General features: G+C 47.3%; 1 protein-coding gene across 1 annotated transcript in view; it reads left to right on the top strand.

Annotated features, from left to right (window-relative positions):
* Positions 1-15,841, top strand: part of LOC118503580 (uncharacterized protein DDB_G0271670) — a 55,326-nt gene that overhangs the window by 28,108 nt on the left and 11,377 nt on the right. The window lies entirely within an intron of this gene.

Here is a 15,841-nt window from a genome sequence, read left to right as displayed (position 1 = left end):
AATATTAATTTGTAACTAAAGTATAATCAGTAAAACCTCTCAAACAGAGTGAGCGTCGCAACAGCATCTCAAATCTTAGAAAGTCTCAACTACGTCCAACATACCCGACCGGTAATTCAATGGAGTAATTAAGACGCTACCGATGCCGGATGCCGAGAGCAAATAAAACCTCACATGGTATTGTACTTCCGGCATCATAATTACCACTACCGATTCCTCCTCGTTCGCGCTTTCGCGGTCACTCGAGCCCTTTTCTCGCGTCTGATTTCCCGAGATACTGAAAGCACGTTGAATGTGTCAACCGTTCCTTCGATGACATACCAACGCAAGCCTCCTGTTGTGCAGGAGGTCTAGTACAGTGCACAAGTATTAGGCCGACATGTTGAATGATGTCCAGTGCATGTCCGAAACTAGCCGCACAACATAGCAGTCGAAACACGGTGATCATAAGTTAACGTCTTGTCAGCACGATCGCGACTTTAAATGCGCACGTGTTGAGCGTCTTGCGAACTCTGGGTCCACTCGATATGCAACGTACGAACACGGAAACGAGCTACACGTCCTTTTGTTTGTTTCGCAAGCAGGAATGTTTGCCTAGTCTTTCTTTGGCCGCCCCCATCGACTCGAGTGATCGTGATGGAATGGATTACCAGTGGGGGACAAATGCCATCCGTGTGCAACATGATAGAAAGTGCAGGACCGATCGAACAACTAGACAAAGGCTACTGCGTATGGTTACCGATCGCACACGATTTAAATCGTTTGAGTTGCAGTTTGCATCGATCTAAAGCACGTGAGCAATTTTATTTAAAGCCTAAAATCAAATAACAAATAGTACTGTTTCGGACTACCTACCAAGCAGATGATATTCTTAAGATGGTATCCCGGGCAAACACACGCTGGTTGCTCGGTTTACACATCAATCAAACGCACCACGCACAAACGAACCATCCAACAAACAACGGTTTTGTTTGATTCTTTTCAGTGTAAAATATAACGCAAGTTTCCCGCAAACCCGTTACTTTCCAGATCGATCAATGCTCAACGTTCGATACACATTTTTAATTCCGGTTCCCAGTACCCTTAGGCTCGCCATATGATCAGCGCTCAGATCTTCGTCTGCATAATTTCCAATTGCCACACGCGCCCTTCTATTGCGCGGTCGAAGAAAGAGCAAACCACACACACAGCAACGCGATCGTCGTTCCTTGACGTTCATTTCTATTCGGATTACGCGCTGTATGTCAAATCTGACCTTTCTAATGGGCGAGACCGTTCCTGGCCGGGAAAAGTAAATCTGTTAAACCAACTAAAAATAGACACTCTTAAAGAATGGGAACAATTGAACGATGCTCAACACAAACTCTCAACACAAAACTAACTTCAAAAAAGCTTCCAAATTTCCTTTTCATCTCTCAGCGGCGTTCGCCTTTTGAATCGACCCGAGTGTTTGTGCAAGATCGATCTCGATCAACTTTGTGAAGGAAAATTAGCGAAAAAAAAGGCCGCGTCCCGCAAGAGAACAAATGGGATCACGCGGGTGAATTTGCATCATTATGTCCAGGGCCGTAGCCGAGGTTACGCGCACCACACAGTAGCCTTTCAGAGTCGACCACCACCAGCAAGGTTATCGTACCTTGGCGAGGCTTTCCAGCTGCTGGCGGGTGAAATCTCTTTCTTTTTTGCTGTTTATTTCCCTGCCGAGCTGTAGCCGCGCCTTCACTTAACATCTTCCAGAAGATCTTCCCGAAGAGTTGCGCACAATCAATCGCTACCGATGTTGATCGTGAGTTCATTTTTATTATTATTTCGATCGGCGATAAGAATCCTAAAAAAAAAAACACCCCGCTCGAACTACTCTAGTGATGAAATCGAGTTACTCAGCACAGCTCAGTTGGTGAAGCGAAAAAAAAAACTCAAATCCACATCAGCCATCACTGCCATTGAACTGCAGCCAGCTGGCAAAGATTCCGCAGAATCACCATTGTGCAGTTCGCCCAGTGAAGCGAGCGAAATAGAACAGAAATGCGCGAAACTATTTGCCGTCCGTTCTATACGCTCACCATTAAAATCGTTCCAACAGATCAAAGAAAGGCTCTCGAGCGGTGGTGCAGACGTTCCGCCACAAGAATTTTGCACCCAAACCCCAAAACCCGACTGCAGTAAAACGTGTAATGTGCGGTTTCGAACCAAAGTTACAATTAAACTGTGGTAGCGCTGCCGAGAATGCAACTACCTTTTGATCGACCAGCCGTGCCGGCACAACCGCAACCGTTGTAACCGACCGAAAAGTTCTCGGCCAGAATCGAACAGCAACAGAACAGAGTCACCCTCAACAAAAGCACCGTTGCGGGCTGACCGGCCCGCAGGATGGAAAACAAATTGCTTTCCACCCATATCCCTGAGGCGTACGATCGGTCCCATCAAATGGATCTTCCTTGATCGTTGCTTCGATTAAATCGTTTTCACCAAGCGCAGGCGTTCGCTATCATGCAGACGCTCCATCTGCACCGGAGCTGGCCAGCTTCGTTTTGCCCGGGAGCTGACGAGCGCATACGTTTTATATGCAAAATAATCGCTCTCTTTTACAATGTATTAGCGTTTGTGTGCCGGCGGTCCCGACGTGTGTCCCGGCAGCAATCAAGCAGGTCGATGACGCTCGAACGTCATGATGTGGTTGGTTGGTTTTGCTTGGCATACGTCGCCCAGGTGGCTGCTCTGGTGTTATTAGGCCCCAAGCACCACTTTGCACATCCAAAATTTGTTTGATTAATGGTACGCATTCTGGGTCATGTTGGGAACGCGTTCGCAAAAAAAAACGGCTCATTTGCGTGTAAACAGTTTATTGATAATTTTATTCATTTATCAAGCCACCTCTTTTTTTTCGTTGTCTCATCGTTCTGTAGTACGAAATTGATTTCGTTCACCAAAATTGGATCAATGCTGGAAACGAACAATAGGGCAATGACAATGCACAAGTCACAAGTAGGGCAGTGTTCCATCACGATTTTGCTCGGTCCAAAACCGAATTAATCTATTCCATGTTTGAACGAAACGAACTCGATTCCGTGAAACATTTGCTGGTCGAAACAATATTATTCTGAGTCCCGAGACAGCTTCCGGCAAACTACCGGTATCGACTCCCAGTGGTTGATCGTCCCTCGTCACGTTCCATATCGTTCCTTTCGCCGGTCAGAAACATGCTGTACCAACATTTTCGCTACGGCTTTCAAAACAATCTCATAATTCAATACCATACCATCTCACGTACCAATGGTGCCTCTGATGAGAACTGTTCAATAAATCAAACAACCAATAAACCCCCCATTCAACCCCTCCCGGGGACATGGGAAATGCTGGACAACAACAAGATTTACTTGCAGCAGTACGGTACGATTGGCTACCTGAACGATGCTTGTCGTTCGGACAGCGATCACCCCGGAACCGAATGATCTGCGCAAGACACAGCAGGCAAAGAAAAACAGACACATCAACAACATCTCTTGGGGACTCTGTTGGCTAATCTTCCGGCTTTTCTTTTATTGTAGCTTTGTTTGGATTTACCACCGGTATCGGGATTGTGTTGCTTCCGCACTCCCAAACGATCGTCGGCTCGAAGATAATCGTACCCCGTAATGGAGCGAACAAAATATATGGACCGTAGCATCGCTGGCAGATCATCCTGCATCGTCGTGCCGTTGTCGACGGCTCAAATAATGGAGCTATCGGTATTTTACGGTCCAAGTCTAACTCACCGTGAGCTCTTAGCCGTCTCAAAGTTCTGCCAGGGTTTTTATTTTGTTTGGCCCCACTTTTTGCTTGCATTAATTCCTTCTGCCGATCCCTTGTGTTTGAAGCACGTTGGCCTGTATTCTTTCGGGGTGGCAATCGATCGATGATTTCCCCAAACGTGCGATGATGACGGTGAGGATCGCTTACACTGATCGTTATCGTTGGCAATTGCAATTCGTTTTTCCGATTGCGATATGAGGTATCGTGGTGAAGCGTTCAACTCCCCCCCCCCCTTAAACGATCGGTCGGATAAATGCAAATTTTCTTACCCGTTGTCGTGAGCCAAGAAATACGAGCCACGCGGGCTAGCACTCGCCGAGGTAATCAACCGTAGCCGAGTTGGAATCGACCGTTTGCTGTGGAATAAAGTCATTGCACCAGCTCGCAGCATGCGGTTCGCGCGACTGTGGTGGTTGCAGTTTGTAAAGACGAGCCACCGATAGCCACGAAATGATCTCCTTTTTATGGTGCGGAAGAGATAAATAAATTAGCATAGCGTAAGATAGCGTCGAACAGAATCGAACAAATCGAGCAGCTAACGTTTGCTCTCTCATCCGCCGTCGCATTAATGTTGAATTAGTTACATTTCGATGTTTTATTTCCATGCCCTCTTCGGAATCGGAAAATCTTGTTTATGGGTGCAATTTCACAAAGAATTCCATAAAACAAACAAAACACAAACAGCGCGAAACGATTGCTTTCTAACGAAAATATGCTAACAGAGGGTGGTACAACAAGCGGTTTCTGTTTGTAGAACGGATAAGGAAGAAAATATGCGATACAAGACAAGAAAAAGGCGTTCCAGCGTGTACGAGTGTGACTGGAAAGGTTTCGCACAACATGCCAGCCAAAACAAATTGCTCCCTTTTAATCAACAACATTGGCGGATTATTGTTACACCGGCGAACGGCTAACAAACGGCCGATGATGAATGGTTGGACAACTGGGTGCGAGATATGGGCCGAAATTAATCCTCACTTTCGGTTTAAAAACGTTCAGCAAAGTTTGTTCGCATGTTTAACCTACTTTAATGAAGCGATCTTTTAAATGTTTATTTGATGAGGTCACATTTAATTTGAAATAGATTTTTAAAACCCAATATTATTAATCATACACAAAGCTCTATAACTCAATGAGAAGGCCATTAAGTAGACAAAAGCATTCAATCGCATCATTAAAATCATCACTGAATAGAAATTATTCACCAAATTATCTATGGCCCTCCTCAACCGCTTACGCGAGCATGAATTAAAGTTCTCGAAATAAAACCATAAATCATTATCATCGCCCATAGCTCAGACACCCTTTTCCATACACATGTCCACACACCTGGAAAACAGTTCCATCCTCGCACGCTCTCCCGAACACAATGTATAAAGTAACTGTTTCGCGATTCGTTCGTTCTCGTTGGCACCCGCCGTGAAGCACGCTTCACGAGGCCAATAAATCCGCCATCGATTGTTAAACTCGTTCAACAAATTCGTGTGTCGGTGTGTAATTTATGCACCTCACGGTGTCTGATCATCTCGGCCCGCTGGTCGGACCTCCGACTCTGGCCGCCAGCCAAGGAACAGAACCCAAGATCTTATCTGGCTCCAGCACACCGGTTCTACATTCTACCCGGCATCACCACCAATCAGCCACCCGGGGAGAGCAAAAGACAAACGATTAAACACGTGCCGCTGCCGAACGTTCGCATCCCAAGAACAGCATCCCTTTCCACACTTCCTTTACGGGTGTCCGCAACGAACGGAAGCCCTCTGCTGTCTAATTTATTTCGCTTCCTTTTCTTGTTCGTCTTTTCTTTCACTCACTTAAAACCCAACCACGAAAATGCCGCCCCGTCCGACGGCCAAACGGGGTGTTGATTAATGGTTTTCGTTCACCGTTTGTACAAGCCCGCTGAAACTTCCGACCGTCGGGCTGTGGAAGTGGATCGTTCCGAAAGGGATGTCCAGCCGAAGTCATTGTTTTTTTAATGCTAAAAGGGGACGGAATGTGTGGCCAAATTTGGGCGTGAAAATAAATTAACACCAGTCACTATCGAGCGGTGTGACAGCATCTGCATAACGAGGCGGGTTTTCGCACTCTAGGACAACCATAAATTGTGTATGCCATTCAATTGGAAAAGACCACTCTGGTGTGTGTGTGTGTGCATTGTTGTGAGAAAAACTGAACGCTAAAACGATCCGCAATTAACCATTTAGTTAAACACCGAACCGAGATGGAAGGGAAAGCTTTCCTGCAAAGAACACGGGTCGTCCACACGTCTAGTACAACGAGGAAGCTGATAGCATTAACAGTTCCTTGGATTTTAACATCTTAAGCACTGTCTGCACCACTTTCAGAAACGCAACCTGGCTTCGATTGTACTGGGCACTTGTGCACGTAGCACTCAAACCATTTATTTACACACAACAAAGACACGCGAAAAGGGCCCTTCTTCTCTACGTCTTATGAAGCATCCGCTGGCGAACGGTTTAGGAAACTACAGCTCACCACTTGCGAGTGTGTGATTTTATCAAGCAAACAGGCACAGTTTAAAAACACAATCAAGCTCACAAACATAATGAATTCGTACCCGGTAAGCAGAGCCGGTACAGGAAAGACCACTACTTGACCAAACTTCAAGCACCGCAACACGGTTCACGATGGATACATGGCTGACCTGGAAAGTCGACAAAACGGCTTCGTCGCTTCGACAACTGGATCAACGCCCGAGCAGCAGTGGATGTAAAGTGGCAAAAAGAAATTTTAAACTTTATGCCAAAAAGAAAAGGAAACAAAATCTAGACCATCCATCGATCGATCGATTGCACCGGAGCAGTAATGATTTAAGCTGGCTCGCCTACTCCCTCATCTGTTCAACTTTTGGCAATCCAAAGCAGTACGCCAATGTCGAAGAGCCGAAAAAAACAACACCTTAACCCTCCATCATCAATTAAGCAGCTTGACCGGCTCAGTAATTAATGACCGATGATTGACCGCCTCTAAAAGTGGCTAATTTAGACATCAGTTCTTCAGGCACACCATCGACGGCGGTTCGATTTTGCTTTTCACTATTACTGCTTCCTATTATTGACACCTTGCTTTTTCCGTTTCGAGTGTGTTCGTCTCCGTTGGTTTTTCGTAAGGGAGAGACCTCAAGACCTATGCCTTCAATTTCTAAGCATAGTTTCGAATGTTGCCCACCCGGACTCTAGCTCCTTGGGACAGATCGTTGTCTTTTTAATTGAGTAGAACTATCGTTTCGATTGGCTAATTAATTTTTACTCGCCGTATCTCCTGCCGAGGTTCAACTTCCGGATAAACCAACCCAATCGATTGGTTTTGTTTCTTGCGTGTCCACGATTACTTTCCCTCCTTCTCTCTCGCTTGTGCGTAAAGGTGCGATCGAGTGATCTTGATGTTCGAGATGATGATTATTAAGACACGGGTAAACACAGTAATCTGGCCACCGTGCAGCAATGGCCCGACCAGGACTACCGGCTTGTCTGACCGATATTTTGCATTTCATTCTGCCACCGGCGGGCAGATGGAGCTCGCGATCGTCAAGCGTAAACCTGATTCGAGGCTATTGATCTGTCAGCGGGGAGCGAAAGTAATACATATGTTTTTTTAATGCTGTAAGCCGGGCACGCTTCATTAGGTGGCGATCCACCGCGTGGCAGCAATGCATCGAAAGTGAAACAGTAGATCTGAGGAAGTGATTATTGCCAGCAGCTGTTTGTAGCCGTATGTAGAGCAAATTTTCATTTTCAGCTAATGGAGTAGAAACATTTGCCAAGGACCTATAAACCCAATTAAATGGCTACGATAACACACTTCGAACATCTTTTTCTGCTTTTTTATATAAAAGAAAAGAGATGTTGTCCTAAAACAATATCGGTGAAAAAGTGAAAATTTATGATGATAGAGTTTTGAAGAACAAAATTTCCACCTAATAGCCAGTTATTACTTGAATTCCACATCTGGTCCACACTCAAGCCAGCCAATTTAAAGCACCCACGAACAGATGACACTCCAATCGATAATCACAAAGGCCCACTCGAAGCAGACGGTTGGGGTTTACTGGAACTGATCTAACGGAACTCTAGAACTTCCGTGGAACGACTAGCATCATCTGTAAAGACCACTCCCAGTATCAACCTCACGACCAGAAGCAACGACAACCTCCACCCAACAGTCGGGATGTGGTAACATCTGCTGCTTTTTGTTCTGTTTCGTATCCGTATCGCCATACTGTACCGTGGTGCAGAGCACAAGAGCAAAGACCAACCGCTAGTGCAACACGGCCAATGTCAAGCGCAAGGTTCATTAGCAGTCACAGCCACGAGTAGCGGACCACAAAAAAAAACACATTGGCAACCTTCCTTCTGGCTGCGGCCCTATCGAACTGATCATGTACCGTGTTTACCAACAACCTCCGCAAGTCATCGATCGCTATGTAGTGTCTGCTGTTATCGCAGAAAAAACAAACCTTCCCTTCATTTGTCTGACGGTGTGCTGAACACGAAGCAGCAGCAACACCATGCAGCACACGGCCATTGGACAGGGGGTGGACAGATGGAAAGCTTCACCATCCGCCATACGCCTTTCTGTCCCTTTTTGTTTGTCTATTTTCATCGGGTACAAAATAATAATGTTCGCTGTTGTAGTAAGCATTTTTTCCGCTGCATCTCCAAGCAAAAACAAACTTCCCACCGGCTCACAACCGACCAGCTGTACGAGCTCGGGCAACGAAAGACTTGGGCGCCTGCATAAGCGAGGAACCCTTGGACAAGGGGGACTCGACTCGGTGTCGAGAATCGTCGGCAAGCAGAGGAGCAAAACAAAAACTGATTCCCCGTAATCCATGGGTACGATGATCGTGACATTTGATTCCACTTATTTCTTGCTTCCAGCCGTTGTCTCCCACGCCGTGCAGGACGGCAGCAGCAGGACGCAAACAAACGCAAACAATCCCACTCACTGACGACTGCTGGGTCCCGTGTGACTGTCCCGGTTCGAAGTTCAGTGGGTTGATGCGCTCAGCCCTATCGGTGTCTCTCCGCTGCACAAAAATGCAGATCTTCATTACGTGATCACACTTTGGCGAATTTTCCTGCACCGAATGCAACTTCGCCATCCTGGGGCGGTTACAATGTTTGATTTATGACTTCCCGTAGCTCGCAGGAGATCTTGGAATCCCGATCGCCTCATTTTGTGGGTCAACCAACCGCAAGAGAAATTTCAACTACACCAAACAATGTGACTGTGTTGCCAGTGTCTGGTTGCCTTTCGCTTTGGCAGCTCAGCAGAAAACCGTGTTGGCGGGTGTAGACTTTATCGTGTTATCATTATTCTAACCGCAACAAATGATTTGTTTTGAAATGAGAAACTTTACATACGAGCAAGAGGATACAGATACGTGTATGAGCTTATAACCGCAATATTTTTAAGCACAACCTCACGGAGTCACAACGATGGAAATGCTTCGTCAAAATATCGTCACAAAAGCAACACTGGTGACAAACGATCACCAAACCAAGCTTCCCCTTTCCAATTGCGGGACATTACTCGAATAACGACTTCTGTTCGTTCTGGGTATCGGATTCCACCCATCGTTAAGAAGTCTCTAGGCTTCTTTCCCTTTCATTAATATCTCCCATTTACGATCACTGTTTACCCCGGCCTGCGGGACAAGGTAGTAATCGTCGCAATAATATCTGCAATTGAGACCCCATTGCCAATAATTTTGCGAGCTCGCGTTCATCCCCGTATCTGCGTGTTTGTGTGTGCTGGGGCGTTTCTTGCTCGGGACACTGGCCTGGCGTTTGTCGGCCTGGTACTGATGGACAGTTAATTATTAATTTCATGCTCATTCCCGCCCATGTTCCATGGGGAGGACCGGTGGCCCAACTATCGCTAACTTGTAATCAAACCCAAGCGTCAACCACGGCCGTGCAGAAGCACCCGATGGCATGCTTCGAAGCTCGTTAGGGAACACCCACCTACTTGTGTGTCCATTCCCATCCGAACGTACGTCCAGCTGGAGTTCACATCGCTCACACGCCCGGACACGGAAGGTTTCGCACATTGGTCGCTGGTGCAGTCCGAAGGCAAGTGCACGGAGTTGTGTATCCCAACGGAGCTTTGCTTTGCAGTGCTGCTTTTAATTGTCATCTACTCACCGCTCAACGCTTCTGACGACATAAACCGAAAAATGCTTAAATATTTACACCGCTTTCATATTTAAATTACAGAACTTGAAATTAAAGAACCTACCTTGGCCATTCTGCTTAACCCCCAACAACTACACTTCGCCCTAACCGTTTGCTAAGTAACCGTGGAATCTTTGCTCCGCACCAGCTCTACCACACTGCAAAGAATGCATCCGGCAAAATACTTACTGCTCAACAACGTTCTCCCATGTCAAATCCGCGGAAATGTAATTAAAATTGCGCTAAAACTGGCCCACGCCCGTTTTTCGCATTAACTCACTGCTGCTGTTGCTGCTGCTGCGCACAAGATTAATTTTATTAATAAAACATTCCCTCCCCGTTCTGCCTGACCCGCGCAAACATTCCTGACCATCCGGCCATAACACTAGCGGCCAGTTGGTGTTGGCGGAAAATTAGAATTTTAAATTCCTTACAATAGAACGCATGCGCGGCGAACCGCCGGAGGAATGCTGTAACAGTATAAAAACAATTGCAAGATGCTGTTTTATCCATTTAATTATTGTTATTTTTTTTGCTGACCATTCTTCTGTTGTCCATCCGTCTTTAAGACAGCCGTTGGGTTGCCGTTATGTTATGCTGCAGGGGTTCACCGACTATCCTCAAGAATGTTCGCTCCCAAGAAATGGTCGTTTTCACCCACTGTTGCGGCAGTTACTTTATGAATCGATCTAAATGTGGCATGTTTCTGGTGGTGAAGAATGCATTCTTTCGTAACGGACGCAGCGCATATCGACATGCAAAGAAATGTGTATTGTCCTTTCAAAATACCACAAACGAGTGGTAGAGGCGATCGTATTCATGCCTTCACGCCTGCGGTTGCATTTGCACTTTGTTCAGTCAGCTCGGATAGCCCAGCAATGTCCACAATGTTGTAAGGTTGCTAGGCAAGGAACAAATTGGCTAAGTATGTTTATAAATATCTATCTCGCTTTCTTTGGCGATTCAAAACGAGGGCAAACACCCTTTGAAGTTGGCCCCATAAATCTTCCCCATGTCTATACGCAAAACCCCTTCGGCCTAGGTCCAGCGATACTTGGCTGTATCGAAAAGACAGGCACAGCTGATAGATTTTTCCTTCGAAAAGTTCAATTTTCTTTCTTCACTTATCTGACCCGAAGTCTACGATCTTCGGACCGAACGCTTCGGAGCAGATTGGTTCGATGGAAGTTCGAGCGTCTAGCCAAACCATTTTTATGTTCCCCTTCAACACTAGCTGCGACTTGGAGCTCACCAAAAGGTGTGCCAAACCTTGACCTACACGTGGTCCGCTGTTCGCGCTGAGCAGTAGACGGCAGAGCGAGACAGCGAGAGGTAATTGAAAATTGAACCGCATAAATTGTCCTTTCGCTTCCTTGGCCTAACCCAACCTCGGTGCTGTGCCTCACATGACCATTGGGGTAATTTGATCCAACGTCTGCACAAACAACCGTGCCGTAATGATCGACCTTTCTCTACCCTACGGGCGTGAACACGGGGCCAACGACAAGACAAACTGCAATAAAAGAAATAAGGGAACGGTGACGACGACTACGATAAAACACTGTCCCGGTGGACCTCTCTCTGGGTGCAATTTGTAGGTTTACATGATTTTTGCATTTGCACTATGATCGGTACGACATGGGTAGATGGATGGGAAATTTATGGGGAAAAAAAATGTGTATTACTTCTATCTTGCGATGCGAGCACAGATATTAATATGACACACATTCGCAATAGATGTTTGTCTACTAACTCCGAATAATTGGCCAAAGTTTACCAACAAATCCACTTTCACTAGCCACCATCTTATCATCTCATCGCATTAAACTTTTAACCGCTTATCATCATAACTAACGCACCTTAAAGTGAGAAGAATCTGTTCTTTCTTCTCCCGTCAGGTGTGATCACGCGATAAAGCACAGATAAAAGAAACTAACCAGCTACTCAGCCTCAGCCCTGGAAAAGATTTATAGCAAATTTACACCATTTTCCGAGCCCGGTAACAAAAGGAAAAGTTTGTGTGCCCTTTTGTTCGTGCGAAAGTGAAGAATACATTAGCAATGTTAAGCATCAACGGTGATCAAGCCGTTCTCAACCGTTCGACAACTCCCACTAGCAACTGCCACTGTCCCACTGCTTTCCCAACACCGATAATGGGCTGGGAAGCGAAAACGTTCTGCCTTTTCCCTCTGTCTTCCGGTGGTTGGCTTCCACGACCGATACGCATCTTGAGGCACGCTCGTCGTCAATGTCGGCAACCCCTTGGTGCAGCTTTAAATTCAAATGCGTCTGCGTGCTGGGTGGTGCAGGTGTTCCGGATCGCGTCGAAGGTAGGAAACTCTCACCCGAGCAAGAGGAAAAATTGGAGCCAATTTTCTCCGGGCCAGAAAGCCCGGTACATTTGTTCGCATGCTATTATCTGCTGCGCGATGGTCCCACAGTTTCTCACCACCATTGCCAAGATTCACACGGATAAGCGTTGCATGAGCCAATAGTTCACATGAGCCAGCACCTGCAGCTGATAATGCTTTTCCAACAGCTCCTCTGGCACCTTCGCGTAAATGGCACAATGAACCCTTAGCGAGAGCCGTTCGCTATCGCCCGTCGTCACCTTGGCCCACTGAAGCGATCCTCCATCTGCAGTGAGAAACGCGCCTGGGAGTAGAAAGCGAACCTTACCAACTGTCAACCGCGGTGCGTCCTATCATCGCTGGCGTAAGCATTCCGGTTTTAGTGCTACGTTCGCTACGGTCCACCACTAATCCGCCACGATCAAGGTTAAACACAGTGCGCGGATCATCCGCAGCGAATCGTACCAGCGAGACAGCGACACCAGCGGGATGGATTGGTTCAGCTGGTTCTTTACGAGCTTAATCGGGTTACACCGATTCCCGGAGCCGGAGCAATTTTCTATGTTTACTTTACTATCACCCTAAGCTATGGAGAACTTCGCACAACTTTTTCCTTTCTAGCTCACTGGAACAAAAGCAAAACAATCATTAAAAGCAAGCAAAGCATTAGCAAAAAAATAAAACTGGTCCACAATGCATCAGAACCTACTCATACTCATCTGGGGCAACACCGAACGGAAGAAAGGAACCGCCACGATCGTAAATCGCCCACACGCTAATAAAATAATTGGTTAACGATCTGTCATTATGACACTAGCGCCGACTCCCGTAAAAAGGCCGGCTCGCCACCGATTGCCGATCGCTCATGTCAAACCCGCGTGTAGATCATGTCGTCCACTAACGCTAACGTTATTAATTAGACCCATAGCGCTGGATGGTACGGGTCTCCACTCGCACCATACTCCATACGCTAGTTTCTGGCCGTGGTCCACCCATCGCCACTGAGCACGGTGGGGCGTCGTAATGTGAGTCGGCATAAATCAATCACCACAAATCCCTACTGCTACTCGAGTTCCTCATTCCTGCGTTTTTTTATGCTGCACGCCAAATGCCTGCCGCGGGTTAACGGTGGCCAACATTCGACGACGGTGGTCACTCTGCCAATCACTGTCACTGTCACACGGCCAATGGCAGGCAGTTTGCGCCTTGCGAAACGATACCCACAGACCTCATTCGCGAACGTAGCGTCTAATGGGGTGACCATTCCGTCTCCGAGCAACCCATTCGCTCTCGTCTAAGCATTCGTCATTCCGGGTGGATTGTTGGTCACGGTTTACTTCTTCCCAGGCTGCCAGGGATGCTGGCTCGATACAGCGGCTCGGAACGATCACGATCGCGTACAGACAAAACGGACGGATCGATGTCCGCTTTTCAGATCACGATCGATCCGGCTTCGGGAGTGTGAAATTTGTAATTTTCAACCACAAAGCTTTAGGTGTTTGGTTGAGGGCGCCCCGATGAAGGTGTTGCTTTGACCAAACGGAATCGCACGAGAATGAATGGCGATCGTAGCGCTCCGGACATTGATCTTGAACGAATCGATCTTGTACGGTGACTTCCAGTGCTGTTGGAACGAGCACAGAAGGAATGTCACTCGAATGAAGGTGACGCATTCTTTCGGTCCAGGTTGATCACATTCCAACATGCTGGATACCGATCTTGCTTCGGAAGTGATCCGGAAAATGTGTGTTGATCTGTATTGCTTGAATGTCCAGCAGCACCCTTACACACTTTTTCTTAAAAGATTCAGCTTAAGCCAATAATTAATTCGGTTTCTTTTCATAGAGCCACTAGGCCTGTAGTATTAGACTCACAGACACACGGATGATCATCAGTCCTAATAATACATCCGCAGAGCATTCTTTGGCAAAGGTCCCCATACCACCCCGCTGGACTCTGCTGTCCGTGACACTGACATGAAACCTACACCCAATTACGCAGAGCTCATTAATTAGCCCAAAACATACCGCAACCGGCGAACTATGCGACCACGACATTCTATGCCCGCGTGGCACCGTTAATTGGCATCGCTCCCAGGCGGAACCAGAAACGCACTCCAACGATGTAGCGTCACAGTAGCAATTGCCAAGGAGCATAAGCGCGCGGGCCGAATACGGGCGCCATTAGACGAGCCCGACCATCCCCTTCCTGCCCTACCATACCATGTCCTTCGTTTGTCTTTGCTTCTTTACTTTCGCTCACAGAAGTCACCGAGCGCACAGGGTGAAATCAGGGTTTCCACCAAACTTCCGTCCTTCCGTTGGGTAGTCCAATATTTTCACCGTTTTCCATACGCACCGGAGCATGATTTGTGCGTGGTTCTACTGTAAGCCCCAAACAGGGTTTCTCGCCGTATCAAGATATCTCTCCTATCGCCCGTAACGCACGTCAACGGCGATGACGAGGAGAGACGGCGACCGTGTCGTACCAGGAAACCGCGGAACCCACATACCACCCCTGGGACGCTTGTCATCGAAAGCGAAATCGGTTTCTCTACCTTCTAACCAGCTCTAACCCACCGCCGCCCTCCGCCTTTCTCCGTGTCAACCTCAGTTTCCCTGCCATTTCCCTGCTCGTGGCACAGATTATCTGTCGTTCCTTTTTTACCGCGATGCGCATGTAAATCCGTGCATCGATACGTGAAAGTGAAACCAATCAAGGTGAACACCGCAGTACGTTATCCACGGTCGCCTGTTATCCATTTCCGACCGATGGGAAAATCTGGTAAAACGCCACCACTGCACGTGGGATTGGGTTGCGTGTGGGAATGATGATGCTGTTCGTGCAGAACACCCTCCACCGTGGTTGCATCTCTCAGCATTGTGACTGTTGCTAATTGACATGCTCAACCAGCTCGGCGGACGCTACCCTACTCGCTGCGGTGTCTATTGTCGCGCCACGTCCGATGTACGTATAATTACGCCTGAAGCACCTCGAAGTCACCGGATCATATCACAGGCCGGGGACCGATTTCTAATCCGAGAACAAAACCAAAATGGCACAGGCTTTTCCACACCTTCACACCAAGCAAGAGTTTTCCACCCAACAGGAAGAAAAGCGAATCTTCTTTTCTTGCGTTCCTCTGACCGGGGAAAGTCTCGCCGTGGAAATACGCGATGGTACGCGGAAAGATCGCTGAAAAGACGCGATACGCTAGCGTGTCCCGGAACAAACCGAGTCGGATCGAGTGGGTTGGAAAATTGCACCACAAAAACCTCATCTTCGACACGCGTTCCGTTCGGTGCAGCAATGTGATTTAGATTTTACTTTCTAGGTCAGCAAACGCGCAAGGATGCTCTCCCGAAAGCGACTGAGATTGATACGAACGAACGTCGGTCGGTTGGTGACGGCGGCCCGTACTAACTGTAGCGAAAGACGAACCCAGCGCATAGCTCGGCGGTGAAGGTTTTGATCTATTTTACACGCTTGGCTTTC

This window comes from Anopheles stephensi, chromosome 2 (genome assembly GCF_013141755.1).
Source record: "Anopheles stephensi strain Indian chromosome 2, UCI_ANSTEP_V1.0, whole genome shotgun sequence".
Taxonomy (NCBI): domain Eukaryota; kingdom Metazoa; phylum Arthropoda; class Insecta; order Diptera; family Culicidae; genus Anopheles; species Anopheles stephensi.
This window is presented reverse-complemented; position numbering and strand designations above follow the sequence as displayed.